The sequence below is a fragment of the Erpetoichthys calabaricus genome, chromosome 8 (assembly GCF_900747795.2).
Source record: "Erpetoichthys calabaricus chromosome 8, fErpCal1.3, whole genome shotgun sequence".
Lineage (NCBI taxonomy): Eukaryota > Metazoa > Chordata > Cladistia > Polypteriformes > Polypteridae > Erpetoichthys > Erpetoichthys calabaricus.
The window spans coordinates 126,211,904-126,231,883 of record NC_041401.2 but is presented as its reverse complement, the minus strand read 5'-3'; the positions used below and the strand labels follow the sequence as shown (position 1 = coordinate 126,231,883).

The following is a 19,980-nucleotide window of genomic DNA, read 5'->3' as shown; positions in this document are numbered from 1 at the left end:
AGGCTATAATTAATTATTGAGTTTGAGGGAAATAGCTGTAATCTATAAGAGAATGTACATTGCAGTGGACTGGCATCCTACCTGTGCCACCGTACTGGAAAAAATGAATTTAGAAAATGGGTAAACACCACATGCTAATTGATTAGCATTTTGTAAGTAAGCCCCTGGCAAGTTATGTTATATACTGTACAAAAATCTATCATAATAGCTTAGTGTTTAGCATTGCTACCTTACAGGTCCAGAGGACTGGGGTTATACCCTGGTAAATTTGATGTCTTTGTAGGGTTTCCCATTCTCCCAGTGTCTTCGTAGTCATTTCTTGGACAATTCAAAAGATGAGCATGGTAGATTAATAAAGACTCCGAACTGGTCTTCTTTAAGTGAATGTCAGTGCATGTATGAGTGATGATCCCCTATGATGGGCTGTTGCTCTGTTCAAAGTCGGTTCCTATGGTTTAGCCCACTGCTGCTGGGATACGATCTATTATCCTTGAAGCCCTTAAATTGTATGAAATGTGTTTGGAAAATGGAAAAATGGTTGAATATAAACCATTCTGTGCATATGTAATTTAAAAATATTTGTTCATTTTGGGTGTTTTGTGAGCATAAAGTTTATAGAATGGAGAGCAGCTCCAGTTTTCATCTAGAAATTAATTCTGTACTGAGAAATAAGAAAAAAGGAAAAAAAGGCAAGAAACACTGTGTTAGCATTTTGAAGTTTTAAAAGTGTTTCCAAAAATTTAACTTGATGGGACTACTTAGCTGTTATCTAAAAATGAGTATGAATGATAGAATTGTCTTCCTTCATTTAAAAGATATTTTATGTTAGTGTGCTCTTATAAGTGTGTTTTTATTTTCTCAATTACAGAATACTTTACATTTTTTATAATTGCATAAACCACAATTCCAGTTACATTGTGTTAATATATTTTTAATGGAGATAACAGATTCTTATTTTTATTTTTTATTATTCAGTATGTTACTTGAACTAATCGAGAATAACTGCCAGATAATGATTTTGCATAATTAATAATCAATGGTTTTTTGACATGTTATTTAGGGCTTCTAGTATCTCTTTTAATAAAACTGACCCTGACTGATGCCGTACACTCAGTTTTTGCATTGTTCTCAATAATTACACTGTTTCTGCAATATTAATATAATGTTAATATAAAGTACCTTATTTGTGTATATTTTCAAGAAAATCAGGCATCTAAATAAAATTGCTTCAATGATTGTGAAATTGCACAAGGGTTTTATTGTATTTCTGGATAACTTGTGCACTTTGCTTGCACAATATGTTGTTCATCAGTATACGTGGTATAAGAGCAACTCAGGGCAAAGTTCAGTGATAAATCTGGTAGTTGTGCAATCTTATCTGAAACTCCGTATTTTGATCACTCGGATAGAGAGTGATTTGTGGAACTGCAAACTGATGACAACTTGTGTTGAAATGGATCAGATAGAGATGTTGGCTGTCTAGATCCAGAAGGCTGTATAGTCAAGGAAGTCATCCTTAGACCAAAAGGCCAAGGGAGCAGAATCTGCCATAGTATTCATCAGGAGTGGCTAGAGTTTGAAAGGTAATAGGAATTGCTTTGGTAGGCAGCATTAAAAGGAGCTTCTGAAAAAGGTTCTGGCAAACAAAGTAGTAAATCATTGTTTTAAGTAAGGGTGGTAAACCCTTTATTTGGGGCTATTATAGAAAGAAGATGTTGAAAAATTCTGTCAGGGTGGATAAAGTCTCTTCACAAATGCTGCATGCTTTGTGTATATATACCTCTGTGATCTCAAATAACTAACAATAAGACTCATGGCCAAGTATGATTTGGTCAAGTTGAGAACTAGAACCTCCAAACCTGACCCATGATTTTTGTCTTAGAGAAGTGTGGTTTACATCAGCCGGTGTTTGAGAAGCAGTGGCTCCAAGCTGATGAATTAATGTACTTCAGTGTCTTGTTCTCGAGTAAGGGCTGAGTTGAGTGGGAAATTGACATGTTGGTACTGCAGGGGCAGTACTTCAGTTGTTATGTCTAACAGTGGTCACATAGAGGAAATTGAATCATGGAAGATGAACAAATCTGTTTCCATCTATGTTGGGCTACTAGCTTTTGGTAGTGAATGAACTTCTGAGAATATTATATATAGGCCTCCAAAATTAGACTACTGGGTAGGTTTGCAGGGCAATTCTGGACTACCCTGCACAAAATGCTGCAGCTGAAATAATATGAAAACTGTAATAGTATTATTACAAAAGTAGGTGTTGATGGGCATATTATAGTAATGAGGAACTGTAATTACCCAGATATTAACTGGATCTTAACATTAATAATAGTGGAGAAAAATTTCACAGATGTAATCAGTAACTGTTTTTAACACAATTAACAACAATGAGTAGAGAAGCCCGTCAAGATTCATTATTCTGTAATATTCATTTTAGAGCTCAGGGAATAAAGGTGATTGAACCACTAGAATCTAGTGATCAACATATAATATATTTTATAGTGCTTTGGCAGGGTGCCTATTCCTAAACTAAATTTTTTGCATTTAATTTTATTCAAACAGATTTTGAGCAGATGCAAAATCAGAAGAGTTAACTGTGACAAATGTTTGAGCATTAAGACTTCCAATGTGCAGTGGAGCAGGTTTAAAGACATTTTGGAAGCTAGAATATGTTTTTCCTTTATATATGGAAAATGGTGATCAAGCTGTTCCTATAGACCAGTAACCTTAATAGGAATCACAAGTTAATCAATGGAAGCAATTTTTAAGGAAAAGACTGAGCATCGTATAGCAAGAAAGGTGTATCACCACTATGGTGGAATTCTGTAAGGAAGCAACAAAAGCATTCAGTTATAGAGTTGCATATGATAATATTAATCTTGATTTTTAGAAGGCTTTTGATAAGGTCTCACATGAGAGGCTTATGATCAAAATAAAAGAAGTAGGAGTTCAAGACACAAAACTGGCTTAAACACAGGCTGCAAAGAGTTATGGATGGAGGACATTTTTAAAGTGGTATAATTTAAGGTTCATTTCTCTCTTTAATATTGATAAATCTATCTTGATAAGTATGCAGATAACAATTTGGTTAAGTCTGCAGATGATAAAAAAACTAGGTGGAATGGCAGATAATCTAGAATCAGCCATAACATTATAGATAGACCTGGATGTAGTTTAGACTCATGCCGTGATCTTCAGCTCTCTCTGGATCGGTTCGCAGCCGAGTGTGAAGCGGCTGGGATGAGAATCAGCACCTCCAAATCCGAGACCATGGTCCTCAGCCGGAAAAGGGTGGAGTGCCCTCTCAGGGTTGGTAGCGAGATCCTGCCCCAAGTGGAGGAGTTCAAGTATCTCGGGGTCTTGTTCATGAGTGAGGGAAGAATGGAGCGTGAGATCGACAGGCGGATCGGTGCGGCATCCGCAGTAATGCGGGCGCTGCATCGGTCTGTCGTGGTGAAAAAGGAGCTGAGCCGCAAGGCGAAGCTCTCAATTTACCAGTCGATCTATGTTCCTACCCTCACCTATGGTCATGAGCTATGGGTAGTGACCGAAAGAACGAGATCGCGAATACAAGCGGCTGAAATGAGTTTCCTCCGCAGGGTGTCTGGGCTTTCCCTTAAAGATAGGGTGAAAAGCTCAGTCATCCGGGAGGGGCTCAGAGTAGAGCCGCTGCTCCTCCGCATCGAGAGGAGTCAGATGAGGTGGCTCGGGCATCTGATCAGGATGCCTCCTGGACGCCTCCCTGGTGAGGTGTTCCGGGCACGTCTAACCGGGAGGAGGCCCCGGGGAAGACCCAGGACACGCTGGAGGGACTATGTCTCTCGACTGGCCTGGGAACGCCTTGGGATTCTCCCGGAAGAGCTAGAAGAAGTGGCCGGGGAGAGGGAAGTCTGGGCATCTCTGCTCAAGCTGCTGCCTCCGCGACCCGACCTCGGATAAGCGGGAGACAATGGATGGATGGATGGATAGATAAAATTTAATATAAGTAAATAGAACTGTAGCTCATCTGAAGTACTATGTACAGTTTGGTCTCCATATTGCAAAAAAGACATACCATAGCAGTGTTAGAGACAGTGCAGAGAAGAATGACTAGACTGATTCCATGACATTATGATCTATGATTGAAAGATTTGAGCTTTTTTAGTTTAAGCAAAATGAGATCAAGATGTGACGTGATTGAAGTGCACAGAATTAAATGGGAATTAGTACACTGGATCCATGTTGCTATTTTAAAATGAGTTCTCTAGCAAGAAAGGTGTACAGTGGAACCACGGGTCATGACCGTAATTCGTTCCAAAACTCTGGTCGTAACCCGATTTGGTCGTGACCCGAAGTAATTTCCCCCATAGGATTGTATGTAAATACAATTAATCCGTTCCAGACCGCACGAACTGTATCCATCCATTTTCCAACCAACTGAATCCAAACACAGGGCCATGGGGGTCTGCTGGAGCCAATCCCAGCCAACACAGGGCACAAGGCAGGAACCAATCCCACACAGGGTGCCAACCCACTGCAGGACACACACAAACACATCCACACACCAAGCACACACTAGGGCCAATTTAGAATCGCCAATCCACCTAACCTGCATGTCTTTGGACTGTGGGAGGAAACCGGAGCGCCCGAAGGAAACCCACGCAGACACGGGAAGAACATGCAAACTCCACGCAGGGAGGACCTGGGAAGCGAACTCAGGTCCCCAGGTCTCCCAACTGCGAGGCAGCAGCGCTACCCACTGTGCCACCATGCCGCCCTACGAACTGTATGTAAATGTATTTTTTGTAAAGATTTTTAAGCACAAATATAGTTAATTAATACCATAGAATGCACAGCGTAATAGTAAACTAAATGTAAAAACATTGAATAACACTGAGAAAACCTTGAACAACAGAGAAAACTAACATTGAAAGAGTTCACGCTATAGCGCATGAACCGCTTGCTAAAAACCCTTTTTTTAATGAGTTTTAAGCACAGGTAAAAGCATGAACATTTGAAAAATCCATAATTTAATAAACAACCAAGAAAAGTAACATTGCAACAATGCACGCTACGAACCGATCACTGTAAACAGAAGTGAAGTGAAGTGGAGGTTAAAATCCAAAAGAAAAAAGTCTTCATTAAATACAACGAGGTTAAAACAATGCTTGAATCAGTCTCTTTAAAAACAAGCCCAGTACATTCTTTAACTGCCTTCTCAGCCTTATGCGGCCAGTCCTCTCTCTCCCGCTCGCTCGCTCGCTCTCTCGCGCTCTCTCTGTCTCTTGCTGCACAGGGAGAGACTAAACACGTGCAGAAATCATTGGCGCACACAAGCCGAAAGGAAAACTGGCTTGTTCGTATACCGAGTGTGTGGTCGTGAACAGATGCAAAAGTTTGGCAAACTTTTTGGTCGTAACCCGATTTGTACGTATTCAGAGACATTCATGAACCTAGGTTCCACTGTACCAAGCATTGAGGCTACACCAGGCAAGCATAGGAGTGCCCCAGGGATTTGTGCTGAGCCCTCTCCTCCTCTATACCGACTCACTAAGCCCTATCATCAAGTCTCATAGTTTTTCTCATCAGTGCTATGCTAATGATACACAGTGGTACCTGTCATTCCCTTCAGAGGACTACACCATATCAGCTAGAATCTCTACATGTCTCACTGATATTGCAATCTGAATGAAGAAACGCCATCTCCAGCTCGACCTAGCAAAGACTGACATCCTTGTTATTCAAGCTCATCTGTCTATTTAGAGCGCCATCTTTGTTCAGCCTGGCTCATTATTGATCACACCCACTAAGTTGGTAAGGAACCTCTTTTCACATATGGACTACTGAAACTCCCTGCTGGCAGGTGTACCTTTATGTGTCACCAAGCTACTGCAGGTGATTCAAAAGGCAGCAGCAAGTCTGGTGTTCAAACACCCAAGGTGGGCACGTGTCACTCCTCTCTTCAGATTACAACACCTGCTTCCTGTAGCGGCACATATTAAGTTCTGATCCTTGATGTTTGTCTACAGAGTAGTCAAAGGATCAACACCTGTATATATGGAGATATTTATGAGGTCTCATGCTTCTTCTTCTCAACCACTCAGGTCTGCTAATGAATGGCATCTGGTGTTACCACCTCTGTGTGGTATTAACTCTTAGCACAGACTTCTTTCATGTGTACCTCTTGACAGGTAGAACAAGCTGCCCATCTCATTTCGAAATGTTGACTCCTTTAGTGTGTTTAAGAAGCATTTCAATACTCTTTTGTTTGGTATATTTTGTCCAACTGATATTAGCTAAAAAATTTTGTAACATAGGAATCATAACCCACTTCAATTTTATTCTGAGTTCTCCACTTGTGATTATAAATTTTGTTTCCTTTGTCTAGTAACACTTCTTCCCAAACATTCCCCCAGACTGATTTTTAATGGATCATATTTACATCTTTTGTATGTCGCTACGGTAAAACCTTCTGCTAAGCAGATAAATATAAATATAAACGTAAACAATGTGGAAATCAGCTTCCCAAATCCCAAACAGCCAAAGAGCCCACAAGTTCTGCAATACACACGTTTATTTATAGTGGGGAAGCTCTTCTCCCTACAACAGTATGGTACAAGCACCCAGCTTTACAGTGTACAGCACAATCTTTCTTTTCTTTGCCACCACTCTTTGTCCTTTTTCCTCCCGACTCTCACTCCGTGAATGGAGTGAGGTGGTTCTTTTTATGTTACACCTAAGGGTGCTCCAAATGGCTTATCAGGATTAACTGGAACTGCTCCCGGGTGCAATGGAAACCCAAAGTAGGGTTCTAGAGCTCCACTTGGCAGCCTCCGTGGAACCCAACAGGGCTATGCCAAACTCCAACTCCCAGCGTACCCTGTGGGAATCCATGGTGCCACAGTCACCCAGGAGGGCTGCTCTCTATTGTCCCGTGGAAGGTAGTGCCTTGTGGATGCTCTCTCCCACGGTCTCTCCATCCAGCTGGCATCCCGGCCAGGTAATGACCATGGCCATCCATCACAACAAGAACACGGGTTCACAGATGGAAACTTGTTAAGTGTAGACTTTGCAAAAGCATTATAAAGATTTTCTTCACACAGAGAAATATATTCACAAGAAATAGGTTTCCAAGTAATTTGGTAGACAGTAGGATTTTAGGGACCTTTAAAATTTGATATGATGTTATTTTATAGGAATTTTATGATGAGTTTTGCAAGGCTGAATGTCCATTTTTCAACTAACGTTCGAATGTTCTAACTAGAATCCTCACCAGGTCAAAACAGTATAAAATATAAAACAGCAAAGAGCTGCTTTATCTTGAAATTGCTACACTGAGATATCAACTGAATTATTTTAAATGAGTGGAAATTTTTGCTCTACCAGTTGGGAAATGACACAAGCAAAAAATTAGTAAGAGCATCTAAGATGAGAAATACTGTACAATAAACCTGCAATACAAAGCCAATTTTGACTTACAGTAAGTGCAGCATTACCATGGAAACTGGTCTTAGAAACTACTTGTCAGCTTTATAATGTTCACTTAAGTTGATTGTTAATGCTTCATGGCACAAGAGCACACAAGAGTTTGTGTCCTACAATATGACTTCTCAACTCTCCAACGCTTTGCTGTTTGTTGCTGCTTGTTGATACATCATAAAATTAAATCATTTTGCTAATTAAATTGCTTTAATTGAACACAGAGCCTTTATTGCTTTAGTATGGAGGTGCTTTTAAGTGAATCAATATAAATGAATGAATGTTAAGATTTGAAGCTGAAATCAATTTATCTCACATATCATATGCTTCAGTTTTTTTTATTCTGCTTTCTATATGGGTCTGATTTAGGATATTTCTCAGGCCAACAAATACTATCTATCTAAATCATAATCCAATGTGGAATGTCAGTCAAACTCAATATTAACATATTACAAGAGTATTTAAAATGCAAAAATCTAGAGCCTTCCATTGTCATTTTGTGTTAAAAACCAAACAGTCAGATGTATTATTTATAAGTGCTAATTAAAAACAATCAGGAGGAACAAGACTTTAAATGGGGAAAAAGTGACATTGCACATTTGGTGACAGTTTTTTCACTGTCTCAGCATCCATGTATTTCCATGTTGATTTACAAAGATGTAGGTTTGTGCTGATATGAAAGAAGATCCATGCAGACGCAGAACAACACAGAGTTTTTCCTTAATAATCAGTTTAACAAAATGTTCAATGGATACAAAGTTTGCAGAGCAAACAACATATGAGATAATTTGAAAACTTTCTTGGGTAACAGTAGCCTATCACAGCATATTAGCCCAGTTACAGTAACTATGCAAAACATTTCTATTTCAATTTTCTCTCTTACAAAATTGTGATTTTATGCTGTTTTATATTTGAAACTAGCCAAAGACAGGTAACAGAGTAATTAAATAATATTTGCTATCTCTAGCCCTATATTACCTTGAGTGCCCTTCCTCTGTATTCATGTCTTTGGATTGGTACTCCCTATCTCAAGTGCATTCCCATTAAGCCTGTTACTGAGACTCTGTCATTATTTTTGAGGTGCCTTTCTTGCCTCCTGTTCATTTTATTCTTGTCTTTGAAGGCATCTATCTGAACGTGGGCCTTTACTCCTTGTGTGTCTCATACTTGTATTTGATCTTTCATCGTGTCACCAAAGTCAAACTTACCAATCACAACCAGATGGCTGTTAGGGAATGGACACACAGACCTTAGAGTTTTATTATATAGTAGATATTGCTAGCGCAGCGGTAGCGCTGCTGCCTCGCAGTAAGGAGACCTGGGTTCGCTTCCCAGGTCCTCCCTGCATGGAGTTTGCATGTTCTCCTCGTGTCTGCGTGGGTTTCCTCTGGGTGCTCCGGTTTCCTCCCATAGTCCAAACACATGCAGGTTAGGTGCATTGGCGATCCTAAATTGTCCCTTGTGTGTGTGCTTGGTGTGTGTGTGCTTGTGCCCTGTGGTGGGCTGGTGCCCTGCCCTGGGATTTGTTCCTGCCTTGCGCCCTGTGTTGGCTGAGATTGGCTCCAGCAGACCCCCTTGACCCTGTGTTAGGATATAATGAGTTGGATAATGGATGGATGGATGGATATTGCTAGATAAAAAGGTGTCTTACTAAGTAACAACAATGAAATTAAAGTCACAGTCCTTCCCAGCTACAAAACATTTGTGTATGTGTGTTTTTATAAATGTGCAAATATGCTGCTTAGTGTATTTATTTGTGCATTTGTAAGCATATCTAACAGTTAAAGTAAAATCAAAGTTGATGTCACATTATAGAGGGATGTTAAGCTTGATGACTGCAGTGGCTGATCTCATTGCTGGAGCTGTCTGTTCACACAACCAGATATCATGGGGCATGTAAATTTACACTTCCAAAAAATTGCATGCTTTATATTTTATTGACATTCAATAACATGCTGCCTGATGGATTTATGTTGCACAAAGAAAGGGTTTACAGATGCAATGAATTCAGCAGCAATTTTTGTCTTTTTTTTTTTTTCTCATTCTGTCGTGGTTTGAAAAACACATGACATCAGACAGATGACCCTCTCTGTTTGTAAGGTTTAAAACACTTGTCTTTCTTACTCCTCAGCACTACATTATACACATTGTATGTCTGGGTGGGCATTCATTGATTGTCAGCAATCATACACACAAGCCTGCCCCTACAATTGAAAACAAATCTGTTCCATTTTACCAGGGTGAGTTGTGGACTAGTTAGATTGAGTCATTGGGTATGTCAGTTTACACAAGGAGAAATCATGGGAGGACATACGACTGCCTCTAAACTGCTAAGATTGTGTAAATGAAGTATACAACTAAAAATCACTACAAAAGTCATTTAATTTGACAGGGCCTTAAATCAGCATATTTAAATTGTTAGAAGTTCAGAAGCATTTAGATTTTGGCTGCTTCAGAAATGTATATGGATAGCATAATAAAAAACTGACCAGAATGTGTCCAGGAGTACTGTCTATGTGGACACCTGTGAATATTTGTCAGAGTTTATTTGCATTTTTGCTGCACTCAAAGTTAAAATCCCAAGCAGATTCTGAACAGATTATCAACTCTTGCCTCCTCCTGTGTTCATGCTTTGACAGACTAAAGAGACAATGAGGTCATTTACATTGGCTGCTCCTTCCAGATAACTCAATTAGAAGCATACACATTTATCTGAGCCCATTGTCACGTTTAACTATCTAATTAGTCAAGCCTTTCCATTTTTCCTTGTCAATCTGCCTGGCATAACCCTTGTGTCTCACTGCTTCCCAATGACTGCTTTAACTGCAGTGGAATTTCTCTGTGCTTTTTTCCTTCACTAACCCTAACCCTAACTAACCTCTTTTTGTGTTTGTTGTCATACCTAAAATGGACATGTTCCCTTAAGGTAAGTGCGAACTGCTGAGCTGGCAGTGTAGTGCTGAATTCCTGCCTCGCCATGCCACAGTGAATGTCCTTCGGCCATCCGCCCAAAGCCAAACCTCCATCACACAAAGGTACTGCATTTTAGAAAAAGTGTAGAGTTAGTAGTCTGCACAGCGTTTGTTATTAGACACACGGTTAGAAACAATAACAGCTGCTAGACTGATAGCCAGAAACTGCCTTCTCTTTACACATATTTTATTTATTAAATTCTGCATTTTAATAGTAATCATCTTGTTACAGCATTCACATGTGGAAGTTTTCTGTGACTTTCACTCTAATACCTTTTAAATCATCACTGCTCCCTGATAATTTCTTAGCTTTATACATCCAAAAATGCACTGCACCACACTATTGCCTAGAGTATACACGGAGCATGTGGCAGAAATAATATTCTGTGTTAGACCATTTTAATTCTATGTATTTTTAGTAGGAGTTCCATTGCCACTGGGTGACATATGAGGTCATGCCATGAACTCTTGGGTTAGGAGGCAGATCTGTGCGATTTCAAACCATTAATATACATGTATTATATTCTGGATGTGTGCTATGATTTCCTTTTTGTTGATGTAGTGAACTTTCCTTTATTTCACTACATTGAATTCAGTTTAAGAGCAAATGGTCCCCTTTAAAGTTTCTAAAAAAGTAAACGTTTAATTGCTCCACCATTACACACATTCATACATCAAATTTCATCATCCAATAAATACGATAAGTCAACATAGGACGGATAGGAAAAAGGAAGAAAGTTCAATAAATAATGAATGATAATTTATTTGTTGAGTTAAGTGACTATAACCACAGTACCCAGAAAACAGTTAAATACTTTCTGTGTTTTGTATCTGTCAGGCTTATGGTAGAATTAGGGAAATGAGGGATTTATTATTGTCATGTTCAGTGTGAGTATTTCTCAATTTAACAGAATATGAGCTTGCTTAAATGAACTTTTGTTTGAAGTATCTTGTTTCGTGTGCACAAGGAGCTATACAAGGCATTGTTACCCTGTGGCTTTAAGAGTGAATTTCAATCTGTCACTTTCCTCAGCTCTTAGCAGGTGTGAAATAAATAGCTCGACACACAGAAAAAAGGTTTGGGGCAGCCACCCGTATACTTGAAGCCTGGCTGCAAAACAGGCAAAATAAGTTGCACAGATGTGTATGGAGTTGAGTCCAAAACAGAATTTAAATTACAAAGGAAGTTGTCTTGTATTTAAGGCAGGCAGGTGGAAGTGATGTCATTGAGGCCCGGAAGCGGAAATGATGTTCTTGGGGGAGGAACTAGAACTGACATCCTCGGGGGCCAGAACCGGAAGTGATGTTCTTGGGACCAGAACCGGAAGTGACGTCATCAGGGCAGAATCAGGCAGAATTTCCCGTGTCCAGTCTGCAGAGATAAAAGAGGAAGGTTTAGTGCACCCCACCACTCCCTGGCCTGGCATGGAATTACCTTCTTTTGGTCCATTTAGCTGCTTCCCATGCGCACATGTGTGACACAGGCTTGTCCACTATATTTCCTCCTCATATACTGCAGCGGCTAGATGTAAAGGGAATGTGGTGATCTAAAGTAGGAAAGTTTTAGCAACTTTACCTCATTTAGTTGGCATGTTAAACCTGCTAAAAAGTGAGTAAAAATTGGTGTTGCTATAGTGTGACAGTAGTCTCATTGTAGTTCCCCAGTAACAGTCAAAATAAGACGTTACATCAAATCTAAGCAAATTATACCATTACCTCTCTGTAGTCAACACCTTCTTTTGAAATTGGACAATGTTACATGCCTGTACATCACTGTGTTTCTCAGAAAATACACATTAGTCTAGGGAGGTAAGCAGCTGACATTCAGAATCGCTGACCTCTAGCATGGAATCACCAGATGGGTGTGTTCTTCCATCACTCCTTTTCTCATTCTAATCGCAATGACTCCACTTACAGTGACTCATTTATTAAGTTGCTGAAGGCTGCATATGCAACTTCTCTGTTGGACTCCATCTCAGAATGTTATTTACTATGTGCTGTGTCAGAGGGCAGTGGAGTGGCCTGTCACTTACTGTATCTAAAAGAGATGAATATTCTAAAAATAGTCTAAATGGCTGTGGACCACCCTGCTTATAAATTCTAAAAGAGACAGCACTTAGAATCTTTTGAATTTCTGTGTATCAGAAATTAGAACTGGGATGGAGGCATCACTTATTTTACAACAAGGAATGCTTGTCCACTTTCATTTTCAAATTTCAAGGATATCAATCAGTGGTGGTTCAGTTACATGGCTACCAATTATAACATCCTGATTGTTTTGGTTTAGCAAAAAATCTGTCATATCAAATTAAAATCTGTAGAAGTAATTGTAAGCATATAATGAAATTGATTTTCTTTACTCGATTTAGCTTTGAAAACATAGAAAGCAAAGATCTTACTTATTTGAGAAACTGTGTCTTTGAGTTATTGTTATTTAGAAATATATGGCACTCAAAACAAGGCATACTAAGCATTTCAACTGCTTTATTTTCTAAAGATCAAGTGTATGAATTGCTTGTATAGGACATATGTGTTAAAATCCAGATTGTAATACTGTTTATATATATTGCTATATGTATTTATTCTACATAGTGTATTTTACTGATACACATGTATATTGTTTGTGCAATTCATATTATATTATATTGTTTCTGTGACAGTAAGGTAAATCCCTTATATTTCTATTCCATGTCAATAAAGCTTCAATTCTATGGACATTAAGTTACATTTGAGAATGCCAGCCAAAAGCAACATTGGTACCCAGAAATCGTGGAGTGATTTGAGAGAGAATCAGCACATTGGCTTCTCTGTTCTATTCATGACTGCTCCCAGAAAGGCTGCACATCTGACTTGTCAGAATAATGATAAGATGGACACAAATTATTTTGAATGATTAAACTGCTGCTACAGCATTCTATGACTTGATGATGCATTCATCTCTCCTGCAAACAAATAAGTTGATTTAATTGATTCCTGCAGCTTTCATCCACTCTAGAATTTAACTTAGCTACCCAAAGATGGAGGACCAACAGATCATTGGCATCAGTCTCTACATCAATGTCCATCTACAAATATAATGCAACATTCTATGGATCACTGAGTTAATTGTCAAACTGTTGCCCTGCAACTGACATAGGTGGCACTCTCTTCACAAGATCCATTATAACATCTGTCAATGACCTTGGACAAGTGTTTGGCTAAAACATCATGGATTGCCATGAACTGGTATTAAGTGATCTAAACAGATTAAACTCACGTCTCCATTTGGAAACCAACGCACTTTTGTTAATAATTTTTGGATAATGGAACATATTAATGGTCAGGAGACAACCAAAGCAAAACTGGTCACACATCAGAAACTTACTATAAACAAGGTGAAGATTAGTTATATGATATAATATGATTCACAAACGATTCACAAACGGCTTGCTTAAAGTTTCTAATTTGCTAGAATCTGTACATCTTTGTGATCTGAGAGGGAAACTAATGAACTCAGATGAATATGGGGAGAACATACAAACGTCATGCAGATATTGGCCAGACTGTAATCTGTAATTCTGGAGCTCTGTGACAGCAACAGTCATACCAACCAATATTTATGAAATATAAACACAATTTTAAAACTTCAAAAATAGTTGCTGATGTATTTTTCAAATATAAAATGTAATTTATAAACATATCTACATAATAAGAACACCACTTTGGTGGTTGTATTGCCATTGGCTGTGAAGTAGGGTGGGCCCTCGCATTTTTGATTGGGCTAGGTGGTAGACTAAGACAACAGTGTTTGCTACTACTTAGTTGCTTTTTCTCACATTTTCCAGTTTAGTCTTCCATATCTCTCAAAACACATGTCACACAAGTACAAATCTAAAATCCAGATACTGTAAAACAATGTCACATGACTAAGAAAGGGCTTACCTTTACTAATCAAGTACAGTGTTAAAGAAGCCTAAAATGGAGTTTATTGACTCTCATTGTTTAAGATTTTGAGACTACTAAAAAGATTGCTGGACTGCTGCCTTGTTAGGACACGGGAAAATGTTTCATACATAAATGGGGTAGCTTTCTGATGGGCAAACAACACTTAATTTATTAGAAAGAACTAAAATGAAAAACAAATCGCTCAGAGCACCTAATATGCTGAGAGAAAAGTGACTTCACACAAAATCAAGAGAAAAAGAATAAAGTGGTACAGCTATATTATGTTGTTAAGCCCTAATAGCATCATATATTTTTTATATTGTATTCATTACAGATATAGATGACACATTAATTAATCAGTAGTTAGTCCTGGGTGTCTGAATTAACATTAAAAGGAAGCGATTGAAAATTGTATACTTTTGGGGGGGCAGCAGTGGAATCCTTACACACGTGTTATGTTTTCTTCTCATACTATATATTGTAATAACTCTAAAGCAAAATAACTTATACCTCTGAAACAATTATGTCATTAATTTAGGATAACATAGTGTTTCTAGTATGCATGGTATGTGAGCAGTAACTGCATTCCTCAAACAACAGAACATCTTGTATGAAGGTATCAAGAAATGAGAGATAAGAACAGAGCAAGCAAAGCGACTATTTATGTGTCCCCTTCATGTCTCTGTAGACAGTCTGCATGCACTTTGACATACTTATGATACCACGAAGTGAGCAGGTATGAAATTCATATCAGTATTTTTCTGTGACAGTTTCCCATAAAGCTGCCCTCCACACTGATTGTCACTCTGAAAATCCTGTTTTTAGTAGTTGATCAACTTCCATTCAAAAATACAAATAAGTTAGTTGAAAATAAAAAATGTGTGTTTCAAATAGTATATCTTTAGTAGTAGGTTCTGATAGAAATAATCTGCCATAAATCATTTGCCATACGATTTCTCTTTTCCTTAAATATAATAACCAAAGCTAGGGAAAGATGACATATTGAAAAAACAAGAAATATGTCTAAAAAGAATTAGTAATACTTAAATATAATACTGTTAAGGGATCATCATCTGTCAGCAATATGAAATGTAATCATTAAACAATACAATTTGGTATTTTAAGGTTATGAAGGAAATAAACTTATGGTTAATGATGACTGTTACTTCAAATAAGACTTTTCAGCAGGGATGTAGGGGATCAGGTGAAGACTGATTTGAAATCAATGTTTCAAAAATGTAAGAAAAATGTCTTTTTTCCAGTCAACTGCTGATACTTAAGGCATTCACCGAGAAATGTGGTGTCAAACTTGATATTTTTTGGACACACTAGGTAAATAGGAATTAATGAGCTACGTTGGGATGAATGACCTGCCCTTGTCTGGCTATTTCATGCTCTTTTTTCTTCATATGTTCTATTATTGCATGAATAGTTTGGAACAATTACAAAAAAGTAGGTTTTATTTTTTATGTATTCAAGGAGAAATGGGGTTGCAGTGAACATTTATATCACTGAACTGATTATGGCGCACATGAAAGGACTGGAGTTCCAGACAAAGACAAATTCATGGAGACACTTACTAAGTAGGCATTGTAGGAAGTTCAGTCATGTCAACTCAGTCAGACTTTTTTCCCTTGCTTTAATGGGAATATTCAGGTTCACTGCTACATTAAAAGACAGAGATCACTGCAAAGTATTATCTGTTCCAAAGTAAGTCATATCAAAGTGGCTTGTGCAGTGCAGTGATAACCTAGCAATATCCTTTTAATTCTGTTCAAACAGCATTCTGCAAAGAAAGAGTAAAGGATTTGTAAAATGTTCATCTGTCAGTAAGCTGAAATGTACTCATTAAGCATCTGATTTGATATTAAAATTTATAAGCTGAATAAGTAAGTTTGATGTCACTTATTAGTTTAAAATAATTAATTAGACTTTACCCACTGTTCTACACCCCATAGATATGTCGTTTCAACAAAAGAACTCAGCCTGCTGCATTAAATCTAAGAAAGAGTCTACTGTTGCTGACGCCCACACTAACATGAGCATAAAATATCATCTGCTGTAAGTTATGGTCAGGAAAACTGGAAAAGAAAGCATAAATGCCATTGAGAGTTCTGGAAAATGAGACAAATATGTCCAGGGAAAAACTGGGAGTATTAGGGAAAAGTGAGAGGAACAAAAATAGTGAAACAAAAAGAGAAGAAACCCATCGTTTTGTTTTTCTACCAATAATAAATCTGTTAATATACCTGCGATTGAATTAGACATTTTAACATGTAATGCATAAATGTTTAGTTATTTATTTGCATGTCATGGTAATGTGTCACACATGAGTTAAGGTAAAATTAAGAACACGAATCACGGATGACAGTACAGACATGTAAGGTGCCATTGGAATCTGTATCCTCTGAGGCAGCCTTATTTGTTTGTCGGGTCTGTGATTAAAGCATGACCTCTGCCCTGGTGCTCCTTGCTACTAGTCCCCTAGTTTCATCAAAGTACAGACAGACAGGAGGTGTAAGGGCCTTGCTCTGGCTGACAGCTAATGGGCAGTGTGCAACTCTCCCCCCAGCCCCCCCCCCCCCCCCCCCCCCCCCCCACCACTCCATCCAGACTCACAGATAACCAAGACAAAGGAGTAGAGTGTTGGGGGGTTGGGGGGGTCCACTCATGTTACACAGACGGCCACCTGAGGTAAAGAGAGTCATTTGTTCCCAAATCGACCTGACGACCTTCTAATTACCAGCCAATTATCCTGAATTCCCTGCAATTCACTGAGTTTAAACAGGAAAATTGCTTTTCATTCTCTCCCTCCCTCTTGTGCTCCCTTGCTCTCCTTGCTGGTACAGTATTAATTGATGGAGCAGATATAGAAATGATTTGTTTGCAAAAGAGTGAGGAAAGGTGCTGTTTTCACTTTTATCCTGTGCATTTAAGTGTTTGATGTGTCCAGGATTTAGTTGGAATTATAAAAAAGTAAGAAAATTAATTTTATGCACACGTCTAATATGTCTTCTGCTGATGGGTTTTTGTCATAGTCTGCTCTTTGCTGCTTCAATGTTTTCTTTGGGTGCTGTTTTTCCCTTTCCATCCACAACACCCATGAAGCCATTCCCCTCTTTCCCAGTCTCTTCTTGGAATCCACATGGCTTTTCATCATTTATTGCTTTTCCACTGCTGTGACTGAAGTTTTCTTAATATCTTGACCTCACTCTTCACTGTTCTTGTCCTTTTAACCTCTCAACACCTAAGAAGCAACCCTTTCTGGTACATATCTTGTTTTATCTCTACCTCTTCATTAAGCCATGCCCCTTCAGTATACTTTCCTGAGTCAGGCAGTGCCATTACACTGTGCCCAGTCCCCTTCTCCCTTGCTCCAACCTGGACCAGACCCTGTCCTCCTCTCTTTCATGTTGTTCTATAATGATTAAGCAAGATGTTCCTGTTAGCTGTTGTTTCATAGGAATATGGGAAAGTGTTTTACTATCCATTTTCCTCTCCTGTTTCTTCATTTTTATAATCTCTTGCAATATCTGAAGACAAGCATTTTACATGTGAGGATGGCTTCATACTCTGGCCTGCCTTTCAGAAAGTGCTAATGTCACAATTCTAATGCAATGTCTCCAGCTAGTCTTAGTGGGCCCTGTGAGTCCCATGACTTTGTGTTCACAGAATTCTTTGGAGCAAACCCATTGTTGTCAGACTGTATGCAGCATTGTGAAACTACAGGTTTCTCAGCTGTTTGCCTCTAAGAGGAAGGGACCTGCTGCATTGTTTGAAATGCACTTGTTCCCAATCCATGCTTCTCCATCTGTTTCCTTTCTTCCTTCCTGCTTCACAGCAAACTATGGATGTATATCCCTAGATTCTGTGGTAGATGTGCCATTAAAGTTAGGAGTGATTTCCAAAGCTAAGGTGCACTGTGCATTTCATAGGGGGCTCCAGAAGGGGTTGTTAATCTTGACAAGAACATTTTTGCTAACTAAGGACAGTTCTCGTCTTTGACGAGTAAAGCTGGACAATCAGATACTTCATGTCATGCCGTCTTAATTTTACTTTTGTAATTTCATCATTTTGCCATTCATTGTTTACTGACTCGAGTGCCACTTTTGAGCAGGTCCGTTGTATAACAGAGTAACAAATTACAAAGGACACTTTACAATCACCTGTCTGTTTTGATGTCACAAGAAAAAGAAAGAGTTGTCTTTATTTTGTTTACCTGCAACACATGTTAAACTTCACTAACTGTCAGTGAGTGGCCAAACCAGCTAGGAATGCTGGACTACTATATTCAATTCAATTTATTTCACCGAGTACATAGTCAGAACACCTGTACAAGGTAATGGCTAGAATGTAGCAACTGAAATAGCTAAATTATGTATAATTTAAACACATCGTCAGACACATTAGGGTATATACACATTACAACTATACAAATTTTAATTTTCGTTAATATAAAATCATGACAATATAAATCCAATTGTTAACAAATGAGAGGAAAATAAAACTTCAGTCACCAAGGTGGAGGAGGAGAGGTGTGGTGTCAATACTTTCACCATGAGCTACAAGGGACAAAGTGACAGTCATAAGTCACATAAAGTCAGTGTTCGGATGACATACCTGCCCACCTCATCCAGGGCAATTTACTGTATTGTAAGTATGTGCTGGGCAGTCTAATATAAGAAGATTAAATCCTTAAATCTTCCCATTTACACAAGTAGCAACTTGGCAACAAAGCATAATGAATGTCATGCTTGTATATTTGTGTGCAATTGTCAAGCAAGTACATTTGCAATATGAACAGCTAATGTACATTAGTTAAGGCAAGTTGGATTTCCAATTAAAGCAAATAAAACAAATACATTCTTTTTTATCATGACACCAGAGACTGGCATCATGTTGCATATTGGTTGGACATGCATGTTCTGATACAAGTACAGTACTACTACTGCTAGAGCATGCTAGCCCAGTGTTTTTCAAATACAGCGATGTGCCTTGAGAGCTTCTAGCGTGTGCCATAAAAATAATAGTATAGCACATCCGGATCTAAACCTGAGAGGAACAAGTCATGTCAGAGGAAGTCAGAACTATCTGGAGAAGCTGGCATAAAAGCTGCTCAGTGATTGCAATGTGGCAGACACATCACTTAGAGCACTTCAGATGCATCTCCCGGCTACTAGAATCCATCTGCCCTGGATGTGTGGTGGCGAGCCAGCCTCACAGGGCCAGTGAAATATGGGCATGTCAGTTGCCTATGAAGCAGAGAGGGGTTGGCAAAGGGATGAAGCAACTGGGGAATGCATCCAAGGTGCTCACTAAGCGGTATGTCTGTGAATGCTCATCTCAGAGCTGCTTTTTTATTGGCTTCTATGGCAGCCCCGCCTCTTTGGACAGCTGAGAGTGTGTATGAGATATAATGTGCTTGTGGTTAATAGAAGAGTGGTATGTCTTGGGATATTTTTAGTTACAAAATATATGCCACCACAGAAAAATGGTTGGGAAACATTGTGTTAGACTAATGCAATGTGTCTTCAGGTAAGAATCTTTAGTGGACCATGGTTTGAAAATTGTAACATATGCTTTGCTATGTATGCACTGACAAGTTAAAATTGGTTTGTATGGC

General features: G+C 38.7%; 1 protein-coding gene across 5 annotated transcripts in view; it reads left to right on the top strand.

The window, feature by feature from the left end:
- The window catches only part of prdm16 (PR domain containing 16), a 445,445-nt gene that overhangs the window by 93,818 nt on the left and 331,647 nt on the right, over positions 1-19,980 (top strand). The window lies entirely within an intron of this gene.